Source organism: Myotis yumanensis, unplaced genomic scaffold (assembly GCF_028538775.1).
Source record: "Myotis yumanensis isolate MYYU_CA2020_CCGP unplaced genomic scaffold, mMyoYum1.0.hap1 SCAF_2, whole genome shotgun sequence".
In the NCBI taxonomy this organism is placed as follows: Eukaryota; Metazoa; Chordata; class Mammalia; order Chiroptera; family Vespertilionidae; genus Myotis; species Myotis yumanensis.
In genome coordinates, this window is record NW_027223753.1 from 138,718,460 (window position 1) to 138,733,949 (window position 15,490).

At 41.1% G+C, this 15,490-nt stretch overlaps 1 protein-coding gene across 3 annotated transcripts in view; it reads right to left on the minus strand.

Moving 5' to 3' along the window:
- Nucleotides 1-15,490, minus strand: part of COL8A1 (collagen type VIII alpha 1 chain) — a 164,889-nt gene that overhangs the window by 18,100 nt on the left and 131,299 nt on the right. Inside the window, exon 1 of one of the 3 annotated variants that reach the window (XM_070406101.1) lies at nt 12,023-12,067. The exons of the other annotated variants lie outside the window; for them this stretch is intronic. The gene's annotated coding sequence lies outside the window, so the exon portion shown is untranslated. Of the gene's footprint in view, nt 1-12,022; nt 12,068-15,490 lie in introns of those variants that run through there. 3 annotated transcript variants of the gene reach the window in all.

A 15,490-nucleotide genomic window follows, 5' to 3' on the forward strand; every position in this document is an offset into this window, starting at 1 on the left:
TAAAGTCATGGGGATGTAATGTAGAGCATAGCAACTATATGAAAAAAACGTTTTGGAAGTTACATATCAAGTGCAGTGGGCTCAGTTCCCAGCCAGCATGGGCACTTCCTGGAGGGAGAGCTCTTTGCCACCGTAGATGGTTCTCCAATGCTTTCTGGGATAATGTCAAGGGAGGACTGAAAACATGCAAGTTCTCTTTTCTCTGCTCCATTCTGTTTGGCACTTAGTACTAACTCCATCAGTATGTTCAGAAGATTAAGTGAGCAAGCCAACTTCCTGTGCTAGCATTCTCATTTTATTAGCAGGCTATTATGGCAGAAGGCTGTTCATTTTGGTATTTTTACAGGAAACTGTGAAACAAACAAAAATTCCCCGAATCAAGGAAAAAAATCCTAGCCTTTTCTAATCTCTCAATAATACTAAAATATTTTATTAATTACATTTCTATGTGGGTGCATATGTGTCTTTGTGGGTTTAAAAGTGAGAGGTAGAGGGCATGAGGTAGGCAATTGTTGACATTTTTTTCCCCCACTTTTGAGCTGGTTACTTTTTTGGTTCAGTTGTTGAAGTTTTATTTAGTTAAGATTACTTTGAGCCACATAACCTTGAATGACTTGATATTAAAAATCAATCCCTAGACTTTCTATCACACATGGGCAAAACATTAAATCAAATCGATGGCACTTGGAAATAAAAATAATTTCTTTCAAAATTGCCCCCTTCCTCCAATATACATAGACTAATCTCCAGTGAGAATAGCAATTCTACAAAGTTGCAACATTTAGCCCTGATAATTTTGGAATTATAAAAGAACTTTAAAAACCTTGAAAATTTCTTGGGGAGTAAAAATGTGAATTTGTTTATTCTCTGTTGCACAGTTCAAGAATAGTAAGATCATTCTATAGGACTGTTCCCAAAAAATGAATTTAAATGAAAAAAATGTTAGTTCTCAAGCTGAGGCTAAGCCTAAAACACCAACTTGTGATAAATTGTCAGCCGCAAAGAGGGCAGTCTCTTAAATCCATCACTTTTCAACCACAGCTCCATCTAGATAATTAGCCCACGTGGTAACAGCCTGTCCTTTGAACACAGGCAAAGCATTGAAAGCAACCAAACCACAGCTATCTTGGTATTGGAAGTTCCATTTCTTTAAGGGGTGGAATTTATTTTGAGGGAGAGAGAGATGGATGTGCTGTCTGGGAGGAAAAATCGTAAGGTTTTCACAGTTAATTTACTGAACATTTTTCAGAGAAAATGGAAGTTGGAGAAAGGAAAAGACAATGAATTATGTAATAAATGCCAGTTCTTGGGGCTAAGTTAGGGAAGCTGGGAGTGTGGAGAAACTCTTCTTTTTATGAGCAAAACTCACCACAAGGCACAAAGAATTTACAAAAACATGTAATTCCACTGATAAACATGTTTCGCAAAGGTTATTTCTTAGGATTTAGAGTGTGAATAGGAAACTGAATTGGAGACGAGAGAGTTAGGTGTAGTCACTTCTCTGTCACGATACCCTTGTGTACCTTTCAGGATCTTTTCTTCCTATAAAATGAAAGAGTTAGATGGAGACGGGGAGCCCAAACACCTGCAGGAAACAGGGAGATGAGAGAGTGAGTGGAGTTGACCGGCCTGAGTTTGTGGTGAACCAAGGAGCATTTGCCCTATCCTGTGGGGCGGTTGTTGAACCACTCATTTGTATGTCTTGTTTGGGCAGGTCTTCCAACTTTTCAAGAGAAGCCATAAAGCTGGGACATTTTGTGAAATCTCTTCATTTGAAATTTTATTTTATTTTTTAAATTTATTTATTTTTTTTAATATATTTTATTGATTTTTTACAGAGAGGAATGGAGAGAGATAGAGAGTTAGAAACATCGATGAGAGAGAAACATCGATCAGCTGCCTCCTGCACACCCCCCACTGGGGATGTGCCCACAACCCAGGTACATGCCCTTGACCGGAATGGAACCCGGGACCTTTCAGTCCGCAGGCTGACGCTCTATCCACTGAGCCAAACCGGTTTCGGCTTCATTTGAAATTTTAGTTCATTTAAAACAACAACAACATTGTCTGCTAGGTGTTTTTAAAAAAATATCAATTCAGTGAGCAGTATTTATGCTGTAGGCTGCTGGGTGTCTTTGCACCAGAGGGTTTCTCACTTCTCTCTTGTTTATACCCTTATTTGAATAAATTTCTAACTCCTGGCATTGTTTCTTTCCACCATGTCAGTTGGTTAGTTTAATGACTAAATTCAACAATCTCATATTGAATTTTTAGGCAATACTCTATTAGTAGCTAAGTGAAACAAGGACCTACTCTCAATGAAAAAAATATTTTCATTCATTTCAGAGAGGAAAAGAAAGGGATAAAGAGACAGAAACATCAATGATGAGAAAGAATCATTGACTGGTTGCCTCCTACACACCCCACACTGGGAATTGAGCCCACAACCCAGGTATGTGCCCTTACCGAGAAGAGAATTGAACCGTGACCTCCTGGTTCATAGTTTGATGCTCACCCACTGAGACACGCTGGCCAGGCTAGCTCTGTGATCTTAAGCAAATTACTTAACCTCTCTGTGCCTCCATTTCCTTACGATAAATTGGAGATGATGATAACATTACCTGACTTACGAAGTCATTGAGGAGATTAAGGGAATTAATACAAGTGAAATGCTTAGAAAAGTGTCTAGATAGTAAGTACTCTGTGTCAGCTATTACTTAAAGGAGGACAAAGAAGAGGATGACAAGGAAGAGGGGAAGTAGTAGTGGGACTATTATGAGCACATAGTCCACAACAGGGACTTTACTTTATTGCAGTCCTATTTTTGAAGAAGGTGATTGAAGGTGATTTTTGTCTTCACTCTGCTCCAGACCTATTATGAAAATTAGGCTGGCCAATTGCCCCTTCGGCTGAAATTTCAAAGAAAGGTGAGGTAAAGATAAGTGGTAATAAGTGGGTAATAAGTATTTTGTCTGTGTTCCTGCCTCTCAGTGCAGCCTGTTTACCTGCTTATCATATGCAAGCTGCTGCCTTCCCTTCTCTCAGTGAACTGGCCACTCAGCAGCCTGTTTTTGTATTTACTACAAAGGGCTTTGGCTTTGAAATTCACAGAACCAAAGATGTTTCTGGAAGGTGATAGCAGCAGGCTGGTGTTGTGGGAGTAGTTACAGAACTTAGGCCATTTAAATTTAATTTAAATTAAGTATTTAAATTTTTCTGCTGTGAACTTTTAGGTCAGAAAAGTAATCAGCTTACAATCATTGTCTTTTATCTGCTTGATCTTTCTTTGCTATTTTTGGAGATTTAAATAGTAATAATAATATCGTATAGTTAATACTTTAGTATTTATCATGTTCTAAGACTCATGTCTGAAAGATTCACATCCCTTCCTACCATAGACCCTTGCATAATTCAAAACTACCTTGAGCCAAAACCGGTTTGGCTCAGTGGATAGAGTGTCGGCCTGCGGACTGAAGGGTCCCAGGTTCGATTCCGGTCAAGGGCATGTACCTTGGTTGCTGGCACATCCCCATCTCTCATTGATGTTTCTAACTCTCTGTCTCTCTCCCTTCCTCTCTGTAGAAAATCAATAAAATATATTAAAAAAAAAAACTACCTTGAGTTTTGTATTAAAAAAACAACACAGACTCAATTCAGTATGTGCTGCTTTTGTAGTTAGTGCAAAGTAGTAACCTCAAATCCAAAACACCACATAAATCCAAACCGTATTTAGCTGCAAGTATATATATTTAAATAGAAAACATTAGTTTTCCCCCTCCCCCAAATGAAACAAATTGGTAATATATTTTATTTTGAACAAAGAATTTTGGTCATAAATTCTGGGAGCTGGTTATGAGGTGGGAAGTTCCATAGAAGAGTTTTCTCAAGTGTCAGGAGAGCTAGGACCAGACCTTTATCTTTGGGAAATTCTCTTTGCACCTAGTTTGTAACTGTGTACAAGGTAGGCTTCATGCTGTGAAACAAATATACAAGTGGCACCATCATATTTCCCTCCTGTCCCCTCCCCCATTTTTCAAATGTTAAAATAAGATATTGGATGGTGCAAAGGGGAGAGAGCATCACGTTTTCCGAACACTGAATCAGTGTTACTCTTATGTCTACTATTTTCATTCTCATTCTCCTGATTTTGTGTCCTGGTGTCTGTTGCCAGCTCACAAGAATGGAAAAACCTACATAATAGCCAATTCTTCGGTAAAGATTAATACAAAGTGTTCTTTTTTATTATAAAAAAACTTGTAAAAACAGAGAAGGGTTGGTTGAAAGCAAAATAATCTTGAGGTAATAATTTTCATTCATTGCAGGATATTTTAAATCTCTGTAAGGTCTCACTTAGGCTTGGCTTAGATGAATGACAGGATCATGAAGACATTTTTTCTCAATCCCCAGTCTTTGTTTTTTATTTTTGACACTATTACAGATGTCTCTATTTTTCCCTCCCTTGCCTGCCTGCACCCAGCCCCCTTCTCAATCCCCAGCCTTAATATTCAATTTAGGACTTTAGACCTCAAGTGAAAATCTCTGAAGTTGCCTTCCTCTATAAAAGTAATCTCTGAGACGCCAGTTCCTTGTTTGTAAAACTGAATATATTGATATAAATGATCCCTAATATTACTTTCAAGTCTAAACACTCACTGTGCTTGGCTCTCCCCAGACAAGTCCTCCATCCCCCCCGCCCCCACCCCCCATCTTAAGTCTTAACCATTCCAGAGACTGGAAGGAGTCAGGCAATAGGTTGTAGAGGTATTAACATGAAATTGGATGGGTGGTGAGAAGAGGAGGAGAGATGAGCCTTTTATTATTTCATACTCATGAACTCTTCAGCAGGACATTGCAAAGTTCCACGATTCTTTTCCTTGTGATTGCCTGTTTTGTGGGCTGCATCCTTGCCATGAATGTCTGTCTCCTTGCTGTGGAAACCAGCCAAGGACACATTATTGACCACCTGCTCACTTTCTAACATGAGGCGACTCCCCAGACTTATTTTCCTTGCTTTCTCCTCCCGCTGGTTTATGGTTTTCCCTTATGTAGCAATAAAACTCTTGGAGAGCCTCTTAGGGATGAATTAATGCCACTTAAGTATATTTCCGTTAGCTGGCCTTTGATGGTTCTGTTTAAAAATAAAGAAGTGGGGGCAGCTTGGTTCTGATTGAAATTTTCCTTTCCTTTGCTTTAAACTTACCATTCCTCAAAAACTCGTAGTTACACTCCAAGAGAGCTTTGCTAACAATGAGAAAAAATGTCTGGGAAATATTGTCAGAAGACAAACTTACCATCTTTCCGTAATTGCCCCCCCCGCCCCCATTGGAAATGTATTCACAATATAAAGAGGCCCAGTTCAGCCTGTGTGAACTTGCCTTGTATTCCTTTAAATATTTAAATTTATAAACAATAAATAGAAAGTGTATCTGAATTCCAGAAGAGCAGATCAGGAACTTGCTCTCCAGCCTAATAGCAAACAGGTTAAGGATTGGTTGTTCATGATCCCATTTCAACTTTGTGTAGTCTGCAATATATATATATATATATATATATATATATATATATATATATATTTAATTCTCACCTGAGGATATTTTTCCATTGATTTTTAGAGAGAGTGGAAGGGAGGGGTAGAGACATCAATTTGTTGCTTCCTGCATGCGCCCCGACCATGGCCAGGGATTGAGCCTGCAACCAAGGTATGCGCCTTTGACTGGAATCGAACCTGGGACCCTTCAGTCCACAGGCTTATGCTCTACTCACTAAGCCAAACCAGCTAGGGCCCCACATTCTATATTATATTAATTTATTTGACTCTTATATTTAATTGTGTCCACTCTGGAATAGAACATCCTATGAGGTTCAATTTCCTCTTCTCACAGTCATAGCCTTGAGTATTGGAAAATAAGAGTGTCTGTCCTGAGCACAACATTTGCCTCTGTGTGGCTTTGGGTAAGCTGCTCAGCTCCTCTAAGTTTCTGGCTTCTCTGCTATAAGAATAATAGAATCTGGCCCTGACCGGTTTGGCTCAGTGGATAGAGCGTCGGCCTGCGGACTGAAGGGTCCCAGGTTCGATTCCGGTCAAGGCCATGTACCTTGTTTGCGGGCACATCCCCAGTAGGGGGTGTGCAGGAGGCAGCTGATCGATGTTTCTAACTCTCAATCCCTCTCCCTTCCTCCTTGTAAAAAATCCATAAAATGTGTTTTTTTTAAAAAAAGAATAATAGAATCTGGATATTGAGCAGAAAAAATCCCTCAAGAGAGAAGGTTTCACTTACTGTCATGTGAGTTACCATTAGAATTAACTATTTTAATTTATTCCTTCTTTTGTTTGCTTAAAAAGTGAAGTTAACAAGATGGCATACAATGACAGTCAGGGTAGTCACCATGACCTATTGCATCCACTTGGCCCATTACCCTATCCCACTTCAGTTTTCTTATTTATCGCATTCAACAAACATGTTTTGAACCACCACCCTAGGAAATATTTGAGGAATCAAGCATGACTAAGGTGTCATTTCTGCCTCAATGGCAATCCAAGGCAAAGACAAACATGTCTGAAAAAAATACAAGGCAACTGGTCCTGCTTCCTTTCTTGACCTGCCTTTATGTTGCCCCCTTTTCTCTTGTACCTGCTTCTTCTCTTCCCCTTGTTTTCCCAAATCCATCCCTAATTGCTTTGCTCATTTCTAAATTTCTGATTCTCACTTGGTATCTGCAACCTCAGCAGCCCATTTGAAACCTGAACTCTAATAAAAACTCATGTCTTCAAAAGCCAGAGAGGGGGTGAATCAAATCATCTTCCCTCTTCACTGGACTCATGGGCAGACTTACCATAGGCAAGGAAGACATGTCCATGGGGTTTGACTAGGGTGGTATTAAAAGTGCCCATCCCTACCTAGGACCAAAACACCTCCTCTGCAGGTCTGCTGAGTGCTTACAATTTTTGTTAAAGTTCCAGAATCTGGGAAAGCTCGTTCATTCCAGAGATTTTTTTTTTGGACAGATGATTACATAAAATGAACCGTGCTTAAGGAACTGGGCCCCGGGGAATTTAGAAGAAGGGGGGTCTGGGTGCGGAATCGATAGAGAATAACATGGAGGTGCAAGGTAACAGGTATCTTAGGAAGTCAGAGGCATGAGACAGAGGCAGGAAGCCTAGCCTTGCCAGGAAGCATCTCCAGCAGCTCCTGGCAGAAGAGCTGGTCATGATGGAATGATGAATTCGTGTCACCACTGAGAAACAAGAACTAATGTCTTCTAGAAGAATACTGTAGGTTGGACTCTCAGGCAATGAGTTGAGCTCCAGCAGATCCCAGGGGAAAGTGGCTAAGGCACACCCTAAATTTATGTTTAAGATGAAAGTTCTAGTCATTTGCGAGGCTTACACTCCATCTCCCGGATAGGAGAGGGGCTGGCACCCGCCTCAGCCATGACTGAGTGGCCAGAAGAGGGCAGAAGCCAAAGTTCTGCCATGTGGTTGGGCTATTGACCACTCTGGGGAAGGGCTGGTGCTTCCCTAGTCAAAAACTTTAAATGCCTCACAGGCCAAGGGGCAAGCTCCCTCTCTTGGATTCTGACTTCCGGGCCTGCTGGATCGTTGTGCATGACCCTAGGCTGGAATGTATAAAGGACAACAGGGTATCTTCTCACCAACCACTGCTTCTCTCTCTTTGTAAATTTTCCCTAAAAATCACTGCTTGACCTTTTGCCTTTGTATGCAGAACAACCTCCAGATCCTACTCCAGGGCTCTCCTTGGGATTGGAGTTCTAAGACATAAATAATGCGGAGACATGCTCTCACCCATTAATTAACTCATTGATCCATCCATTCAGCTGTGTTAGTACTTAGCAAGTGCCAGGTGCTGTAGACACAATAATAAGTGGAGAGTGAGGTCCCTGTCCTGGAATGACTCACAGTCTAGAGGGCTTGGCTAGTGCTGACTACTCAGACTCCTTCCCTGCGTCATTTTCCATCTCTGTGAACTTAGTCACAGGGAAACATTCAATTCCTGTTTATGTGTGTTGGGCTGACCAACTTACTGGGATGGTAATTGCCAGCATTTTTACAATCCCAAGCTGGCTTCCCTCCATATTCCAGCGTGTGATTAAGCTTCTTCTGCTTTCTAGTCCTTGAAGTGTATCCATAAAAAACAAACTTATTTTAATGTCAGTCTCAACAAGGTCCACAAGGAATGCAAACAGAAGACGTTGCATAGCAAAAATAAATAACTTGTGAACTATCTCTATTAGCATCTGGCCTTATACAGAAGCACATTAAAAAATAATGAGTTATTCATGAGATGTCTGAGGCAGGAAAAGAATTATTAGACTTACATATTGTTAGCATACAATGATATTCTGGATTTTTTTTTTTTAGAGGAACCATATACAATTCTTTCTGCTGAACTCTACTTGTTCTAGCTTATCTACCAAAATCAAATAATAACTGAAAAATCCTTTTCCTATATATATATCATCTAACCATTTCCAATATATCATTTCTCTCTCCATCTACCTGTAGTTATCATGGTGGGCACAGTGGTACAGAGACACAAAAGTTGGCTGTTTGCTTGATTCTGAGTTCTGATTTAGGAGAGAAATGAGTATTCCCAGTATCTGTTAAAGGATCTTTGAGAGAAAACATATAAAATGTAATTATGTATTACAATTTACATGAGACTTTTCCTTCAAATAGCTCAAGTTGCTACAAAATTATTTTAAAGTACAAAATAAAGATCTTATGTGAATAGAAGTTATAATAGCCTGAATTTTAACTTATGTTGTGTCCCGTCAGATTCAGGAAACATGTAGAGGCAGATAACAATCAGAGCAGAAATATACTAAAGAGCGGTGGAATCTTGTTGGAGGATAGATTGACTGACTCCTGGCCACCACTGCCCTTAACATCTTGATTAGCCTGCTCACTGCGACATGGAAGCCAAGCATTACCTATCGCCTCTGACAGTGGAACCACCAGGGGTTTATTGAAGTCCTGTTATTATTAATTCATTGAACACATATTTCATGAGGGCTTAGAGTGTTTTAAGTACTTCTAATAATATTAGGAGTAACAAACTTTGAATAAATATTTACTAAGTGCCAGACTCTGTGCTAGGTGCTTTACATAAATCATCTCATTTAATACAATCCCAATGATCCTGGGTGTATGATGTTATTATGTTTATTTTGCAAACAAGAAAATGAGGGCCCAAAGAGTTTAGACTTAAAATTTTTTTTTAAGCTAAAGGACTGGAATTAAAAGTAAAAATCAGTTTTCATTAGAGTCTTTCTAAGTGTTGGAGACATTAAACTCAGAAATAGCGGGCCCTATAAAAGAGCGTCATACATATTTCTCCATGTGGCAACAGTGCTTTCAACCCAATTAAGGACACACAAAAAGGTTTTTTGAAACACAAATTAAAATTTGCCCTCCCATCCATGGCATCACATGAAACCACGGGGCAAGGGTAATTGTCGTGAACTTAGAATACAGAAGAGACAAGGAGTTCAGAGGCATGCTGCCAGCAATGCTTTTAATTAACTGAGTGTGAACAAGGAATAAAGCCCCAAAGCCTGAGTGAAATAGATTTTGCATTTTGAGGGGGGCTAAAGAAATTGGGGTGAGTGGGTCCCCATGAGGTAAAATAACTTGCTCCAAGTCCTCACACAGCCAGTAGGTAGCATAGCAGGATTCGAATCTGATGGTCTGTCTCCAGAGGCCTTAACTCTTTAGGACTACACTGGATTAAAGCCCCTAGAACAGCGGTTCTCAACCTGTGGGTCGCGACCCCTTTGGGGGTCGAACGGCCCTTTCACAGGGGTCACCTAAGACCATCAGAAAACACATATATAATTACATATCGTTTTTGTGATTCATCACTATGCTTTAATTATGTTCAGTTTGTAACAATGAAAATACATCCTGCATATCAGATATTTACATGACGATTCATAACAGTAGCAAAATTACAGTTATGAAGTAGCAACGAAAATAATTTTATGGTTGGAGGTCACCACAACATGAGGAACTGTATTAAAGGGTCGCGGCATTAGGAAGGTTGAGAACCACTGCGCTAGAAGAATCCACGGCATCAATGCCTCAGGAAGGCAGTTCAACTAAGTTAACATGTACTCCCAAGATCATTGTTAGGTTGAGGTTCTTTGTTTCCATCAGTACAAATATTGCCAAGGAGGCTGGGCACACTGCTTCCCACATCTCTGAGCCCTGATCTTCGCAGAGCAAATGCCCATGAGAAATCATGGGGCGTGTGCTCATGGTTCCCTTTTCTGGTGACCCCGGGTCTTTTTGGCACCCCCATCCTGTGCTGAGGATTGCTCATGGAGACCTTCCACCCAAACCTTCTTTTTCACTTAAAAAATTGAATTCTAATTTATTAGGAGTTATATTATTTAACTTAAAATATAAACTTTATTTTTAGAGAAATTTTATGTTTACAGCAAAACTGAACAAAACAGTCTTCCCTACTATCAATTTCCCACACCAGAGTGGTACATTTGTTAGAGTTGATGAACCTACATCGACGCATCACTGTCATCAAAGTCCATAGTTTACATTGAGGTTCAAGCTTGGTGATTTATGTACTATGGGTTTTGAAAAATGTATAATTACATATATCCAGCATTGTAACACCTTGCAGAATAGTTTTACTGCTCTAAAACTCCGCTGTGCTCTGCCGTTCAGACCTCCCTCTTTCTGGCAACTATTGATCATTTTGCTGTCTCAATGGTTTTTTGCCTTTTCCAGAATGTCATACATACAGTTGGAATCATACAATATGTAGCCTTTTTAGGTTGACTTCTTTCATTTAACCCCTAGAGTGCCGGGGAGCCCGATTGCGCTCCTCCTGTCTTTCACCAAAAGTGCGGGGCGCGCTATCGCGCTCCTCCTGCAGTGTTACTATTAGATGCTAGTAGTTCACTCTTTATTGACAGATGGCACCTAAGTGCAGATTACTTATGATGCCAAATGTTTGTAGTTCTAAAATTGACCACTGGCATTTATCTTTCTAATTTTTTACAGGTACTACGATTTTATGAAGTTCACTCAGATTTTGTAGCCCTAAAGCTTCGAAATGGTGCCCAGTTCTAAGTCTGCTTTTATTAGTGATGATGGTATTGCTAAATATGTCAATTCTTGCTGTGAAGATGACGATTTTGTGGAAGATATTGAAAAAGGATGTCCCTCTATTTTAACATTATATGTTTTGTTCAAATTTTTTTTCTACTAGTATTTTATAATACAATCAGCAAACAATATATATCAAAGATGAAAACAAATGTAGTAAAGGTTTCCTTAAGTTTTTGAATATGTAACTTCATTTACTTGCAATTCATAATTTTTTGCCTAAACTTCTGTAAAATCAGCAAAAATGCCTTGGCAATTTTAGCATAGTTCCTAGGATATTGGTTGGCACTCAAAGGGTTAATAATATGCATTATGGTTCCTCCATGTCTTTTCATGGCTTGCTTAGCTCAATTATTTCTAGTGCTGATACATCCATTGTCTGGATGTATCACAGTTTATTGATCAACCTGCTCTTTTTAAAGGCACATTTATGAAATTCCTAAATGTCTCCCCTGACTTAAAAAAAAATGTGTGTGGACTCTGCTAGGCAACAACCAGGTGATTTAAGAAACCACTGGAAGATATTCATGACTGACAATGGTATCACTGGGTTCCTCTCCAGGATAAAACATTTGTCTTTTAATGGAGTTTCCGTCTCCTCAAGGAGAAATTTGTGATGAGGACACCCATGAGTTTGAGGATCAGTAGGAGGATCTTTGGGGGAAGGTGGCCTCTGATGACTCTCAGATCTCACCAGATGCCCATCTCATCATGAGAGGGGGGCAACCTGAGATTCCAGAAGCACCTTTCAGGTGCCACAATTTGGGTCCATGAGCACCTTCATAGTTAGCAAGCTGGGAATTTCATGAATGGAAACCACCAAGGAAGCCCTGGCTTACTCTCAGCTGTGCGGATTTAACATAAACCACAAACCTGGCTTGATGAGCTGGAAAGGTTCCAATTCAAACATGCCCGTCCTGTAGAATGCACAGTAGGTTGGGAGAGTATTAATTTCAAATAAAGTTTACTTTGCCTGGCATCTTTTTGGTCAGAATTTAATGAAATACACCTTTTTTTTTTTCTCACCTGGGTAATGATGATCATGATGGACTCCTGAGTCACTGAATGTCCCAAAATGACTTCTTAATCTTAACATTTAACCTACTGATGCTGAAACTACACATATTTCTAGTTAGAATTAGTATATTTCATGTTATAATTATTTGAAAATTGATAGTCACTGTATGTACAGTGTAATACAATAATTGTTCCTCTGAACACATTTATCTTTGTTAAAATGTGATTATATAAATACTAGTGGCCCAGTGCATGAATTCATGCACATTGAAAGGAAATTAATTAGAAGAAATATTTTAATATCATTATTCGCCCTTTCTCTATAATAGAAGTGTCAACCAAATTCACAATCAACAATGACAGATCAAAACACACGCATGCGATTGGCACCAGCAAGAGCTTTATATGTATCGTGCATGCACGTGTCAACATAGCCTTTTATAGATATAGAATAAACTTGCTTAATTAGACCTGCTTTCTGATGTAGCTAAACTGTTTCCAGCCCAGTGAAGCACCCCAACTTCTCTTTCAGGTAATTGTCAGCAACACAGCAGTAAATATCAACACGAAGCAGATTGTTATTGTAGATCACATGGGGAGAACAAAGGGTAAACTATTGAATTGCAGCAGTGTTTGACTGTATTCTGTGCAGTGAGAAAACCTAAAGTCATTTTCAAGGTCTACCATTTCTTACTTCTTTTTAGTTGGGTCAAGTTTCTAACCTTTCTAAATCTCTGTTTCCTGGCTAATGAAAAGAAAATAGGATTCAACCTAGTCTCTTATCTACCTACTCCAGGACTTCTGTGAGGATCAAATGAAATGAGGCATGGGAAAACACTTCACAGACATTTGGTTAAAGTGTGAAATGTTTGCACCTTGCAATACAGCAAGTTGTGTTACTGGGCTGAAGAAACTGCAAGGCAGCTAGTTGTTGCTAGGGAGAAGAAGCCTGGCATTGCTACATGATGTCATTACCCAGTGCCCACAGCGACTGTTTCCAGGCTGGGCTGGGCTGGGCTGTGGGCCACATTTTGCACCATGGGGTCTTGGCAGTGTTGGCTGCAATTTGGTATGCTGTCTCTCCGGGGTGGTGGCAGGGCCTGTGTCCCACTTGGGGGAAGCCGAGTGTTGCTTTGTGGGTACCAGGTCCGCGGTGCCGTTTCTCCATGCACATCACAGCAGCTCCTGTGTTGAGCACCCTAGTGGTCAGTGCACGTCATAGCAACCAGTTGGATGGTGGGACACTTAGCATATTAGCCTTTTATATATATACTAGAGGCCCGGTGCACAAAAATTTGTGCACTCGGGGGGGGGGGGGGGCTGTGCCCTCTCGCAGTCTGGGACCCCTCAGGGGATGACCACCTGCTGGCTTAGGCCTGCTCCCCAGGGGAGCGGGCCTAAGCTGGCAATCAGACATCCCTCTGGCAGCCCGGCAGCCCTCGGGGGATGTCCACTTGCCAGCGAGGAGCAGACCTAAGCTGCAGTCAAACATCCTTAGTGCTGCTGAGGAGGCGGGAGAGGCTCCCACCACCGCTGCTGTACTGGCAGCCATCAGCCTGGCTTGTGGCTGAGCAGAGCTCCCCCATGTGGGAGCTCACTGACCACCAGAGGGCAGCTCCTGCATTGAGCGTCTGCCCCCTTGTGGTCAGTGTGTGTCATAGTGACCAGTCATTCCCAGTCTTTCTGCTGTTAGGGTCAGTTTGCATATTACCCTTTTACTATATAGAATAGAGGCCTGGTGCACGGGTCGGGGCCATCTGGTTTTCCCTGAAGGGTGTCCTGGATCAGGGTGGGGGTCCCACTGGGGTGCCTGGCCAGCCTGAATGAGGGGCTGATGGCTGTTTTCAGGCTGGCCACAGCCCCTTTAGGGTAGGGGTCCCCACTGGGATGCCTGGCCAGTCTGGGTGAGGGGCTGAGGGCCGTTTTCAGGTTGGCCAGAGACTGAAGCTCCCAGCCTCTCCTTTTTTTCTTTTTCTTTTTATTCTGGGATTTATTTACCTTCTATAATTGAAACTTTATTGCTGTCATTGGAGCTGAGAGCTGGCTCCTGTTCGCTGCAGCTCTGAGGCCACGGCCTGCTGAAAGCAGGTATCTGGGGTTTGTTAACTTCTATAATTGAAACTTTGTTGCTTTCGGAGCTTAGAGCAGGCAGGGCAGGCGGAGAACCTTGGCTTCCTCCATCACTGGAGCAAGGAAGCCTCCTGCTCGCTTCAGCTGCGTGGCTGCCGGCCGCCATCTTTGTTGGCAGTTAATTTGCATATCTTGCTGATTAGCCAATGGGAAGCATAGCGAAGGTACGGTCAATTACCCTTTTTGTCTTTTATTAGATAGGATATATATAGATTCTTTATCATTAAAAAAAAAAGTAGATCAGAGAACAGAACTTTTCTGCTGAAAGCTCTTCCCTTCATGGTTTAGGGACCCCTATCTCGTTGGTCTCTGCCAAGCCCTCCCATCTTCACGGTTGATTAAGGGGCAGACACATTGACTTTCTTTGTTCTTTGAATTCACCAATTTGCTCACAGGGCCTTTGCACATGCTGTTTTTTTTTGCCCTAATAGTCTTTTCCCAGCTCTGCACACAGCTGGCTCTTTCTCATGTCATGCAAGTTGTGACTAAATGCCATCCTCTCAGAAAAGTCTTTTCTGACCATTCTGGCCAAGACTGCCCAAATCTGGTCATTCTCTATCACACTGCCTCATTTATAATCTTTCTCAATAGCTGAAACTATCTTGTTTATTTAATTTATTCATTGTCTATCTCCCGTGCTTTGTCTGTAAACTCTGTGAGAGAAGGACATGGCCTGTCTCATCCACTGTGCTGTTTCCCTAGTGGCTGACACATAGTATGTGCTCAATAAAAGTTTGGAGAATAAATAATTAAGTGGATGTCACCATGGATGTTTATGACTATTCTCTGAGTTTGATTCTGTCTTAGGAGTGCATGTGCCCACCCCTAGGGAGAAGGGCTTCTTATTTATTTATTCTCTCTATTGTTATCTCTGCTGTGAGGTAGTATATTTGCTACTTTTATTTTTGCCTTCCCTAGGGCTTACATTTGGCACATAGGAGTTAGTGAACACATGCTGTTGAGTGAATTAATAAGTTTGTAGGCAGTGTTGATGAATCTCTTTAAAAAACAGTCTGTTCCCTTTTGGCATATAATTCAACATGATGCCAACATCATGAACATGGGTGTCTGGTGAAACTGTAGTCTCACCACCCTTCCAAAGCCCCTACCAACTCATTCTCCTTTCCAGTGGCACGTGAATAGAGGGCATGCTGCCGAAAAGGCAGATAGCAGACTGTCGGACCTTACGAACAA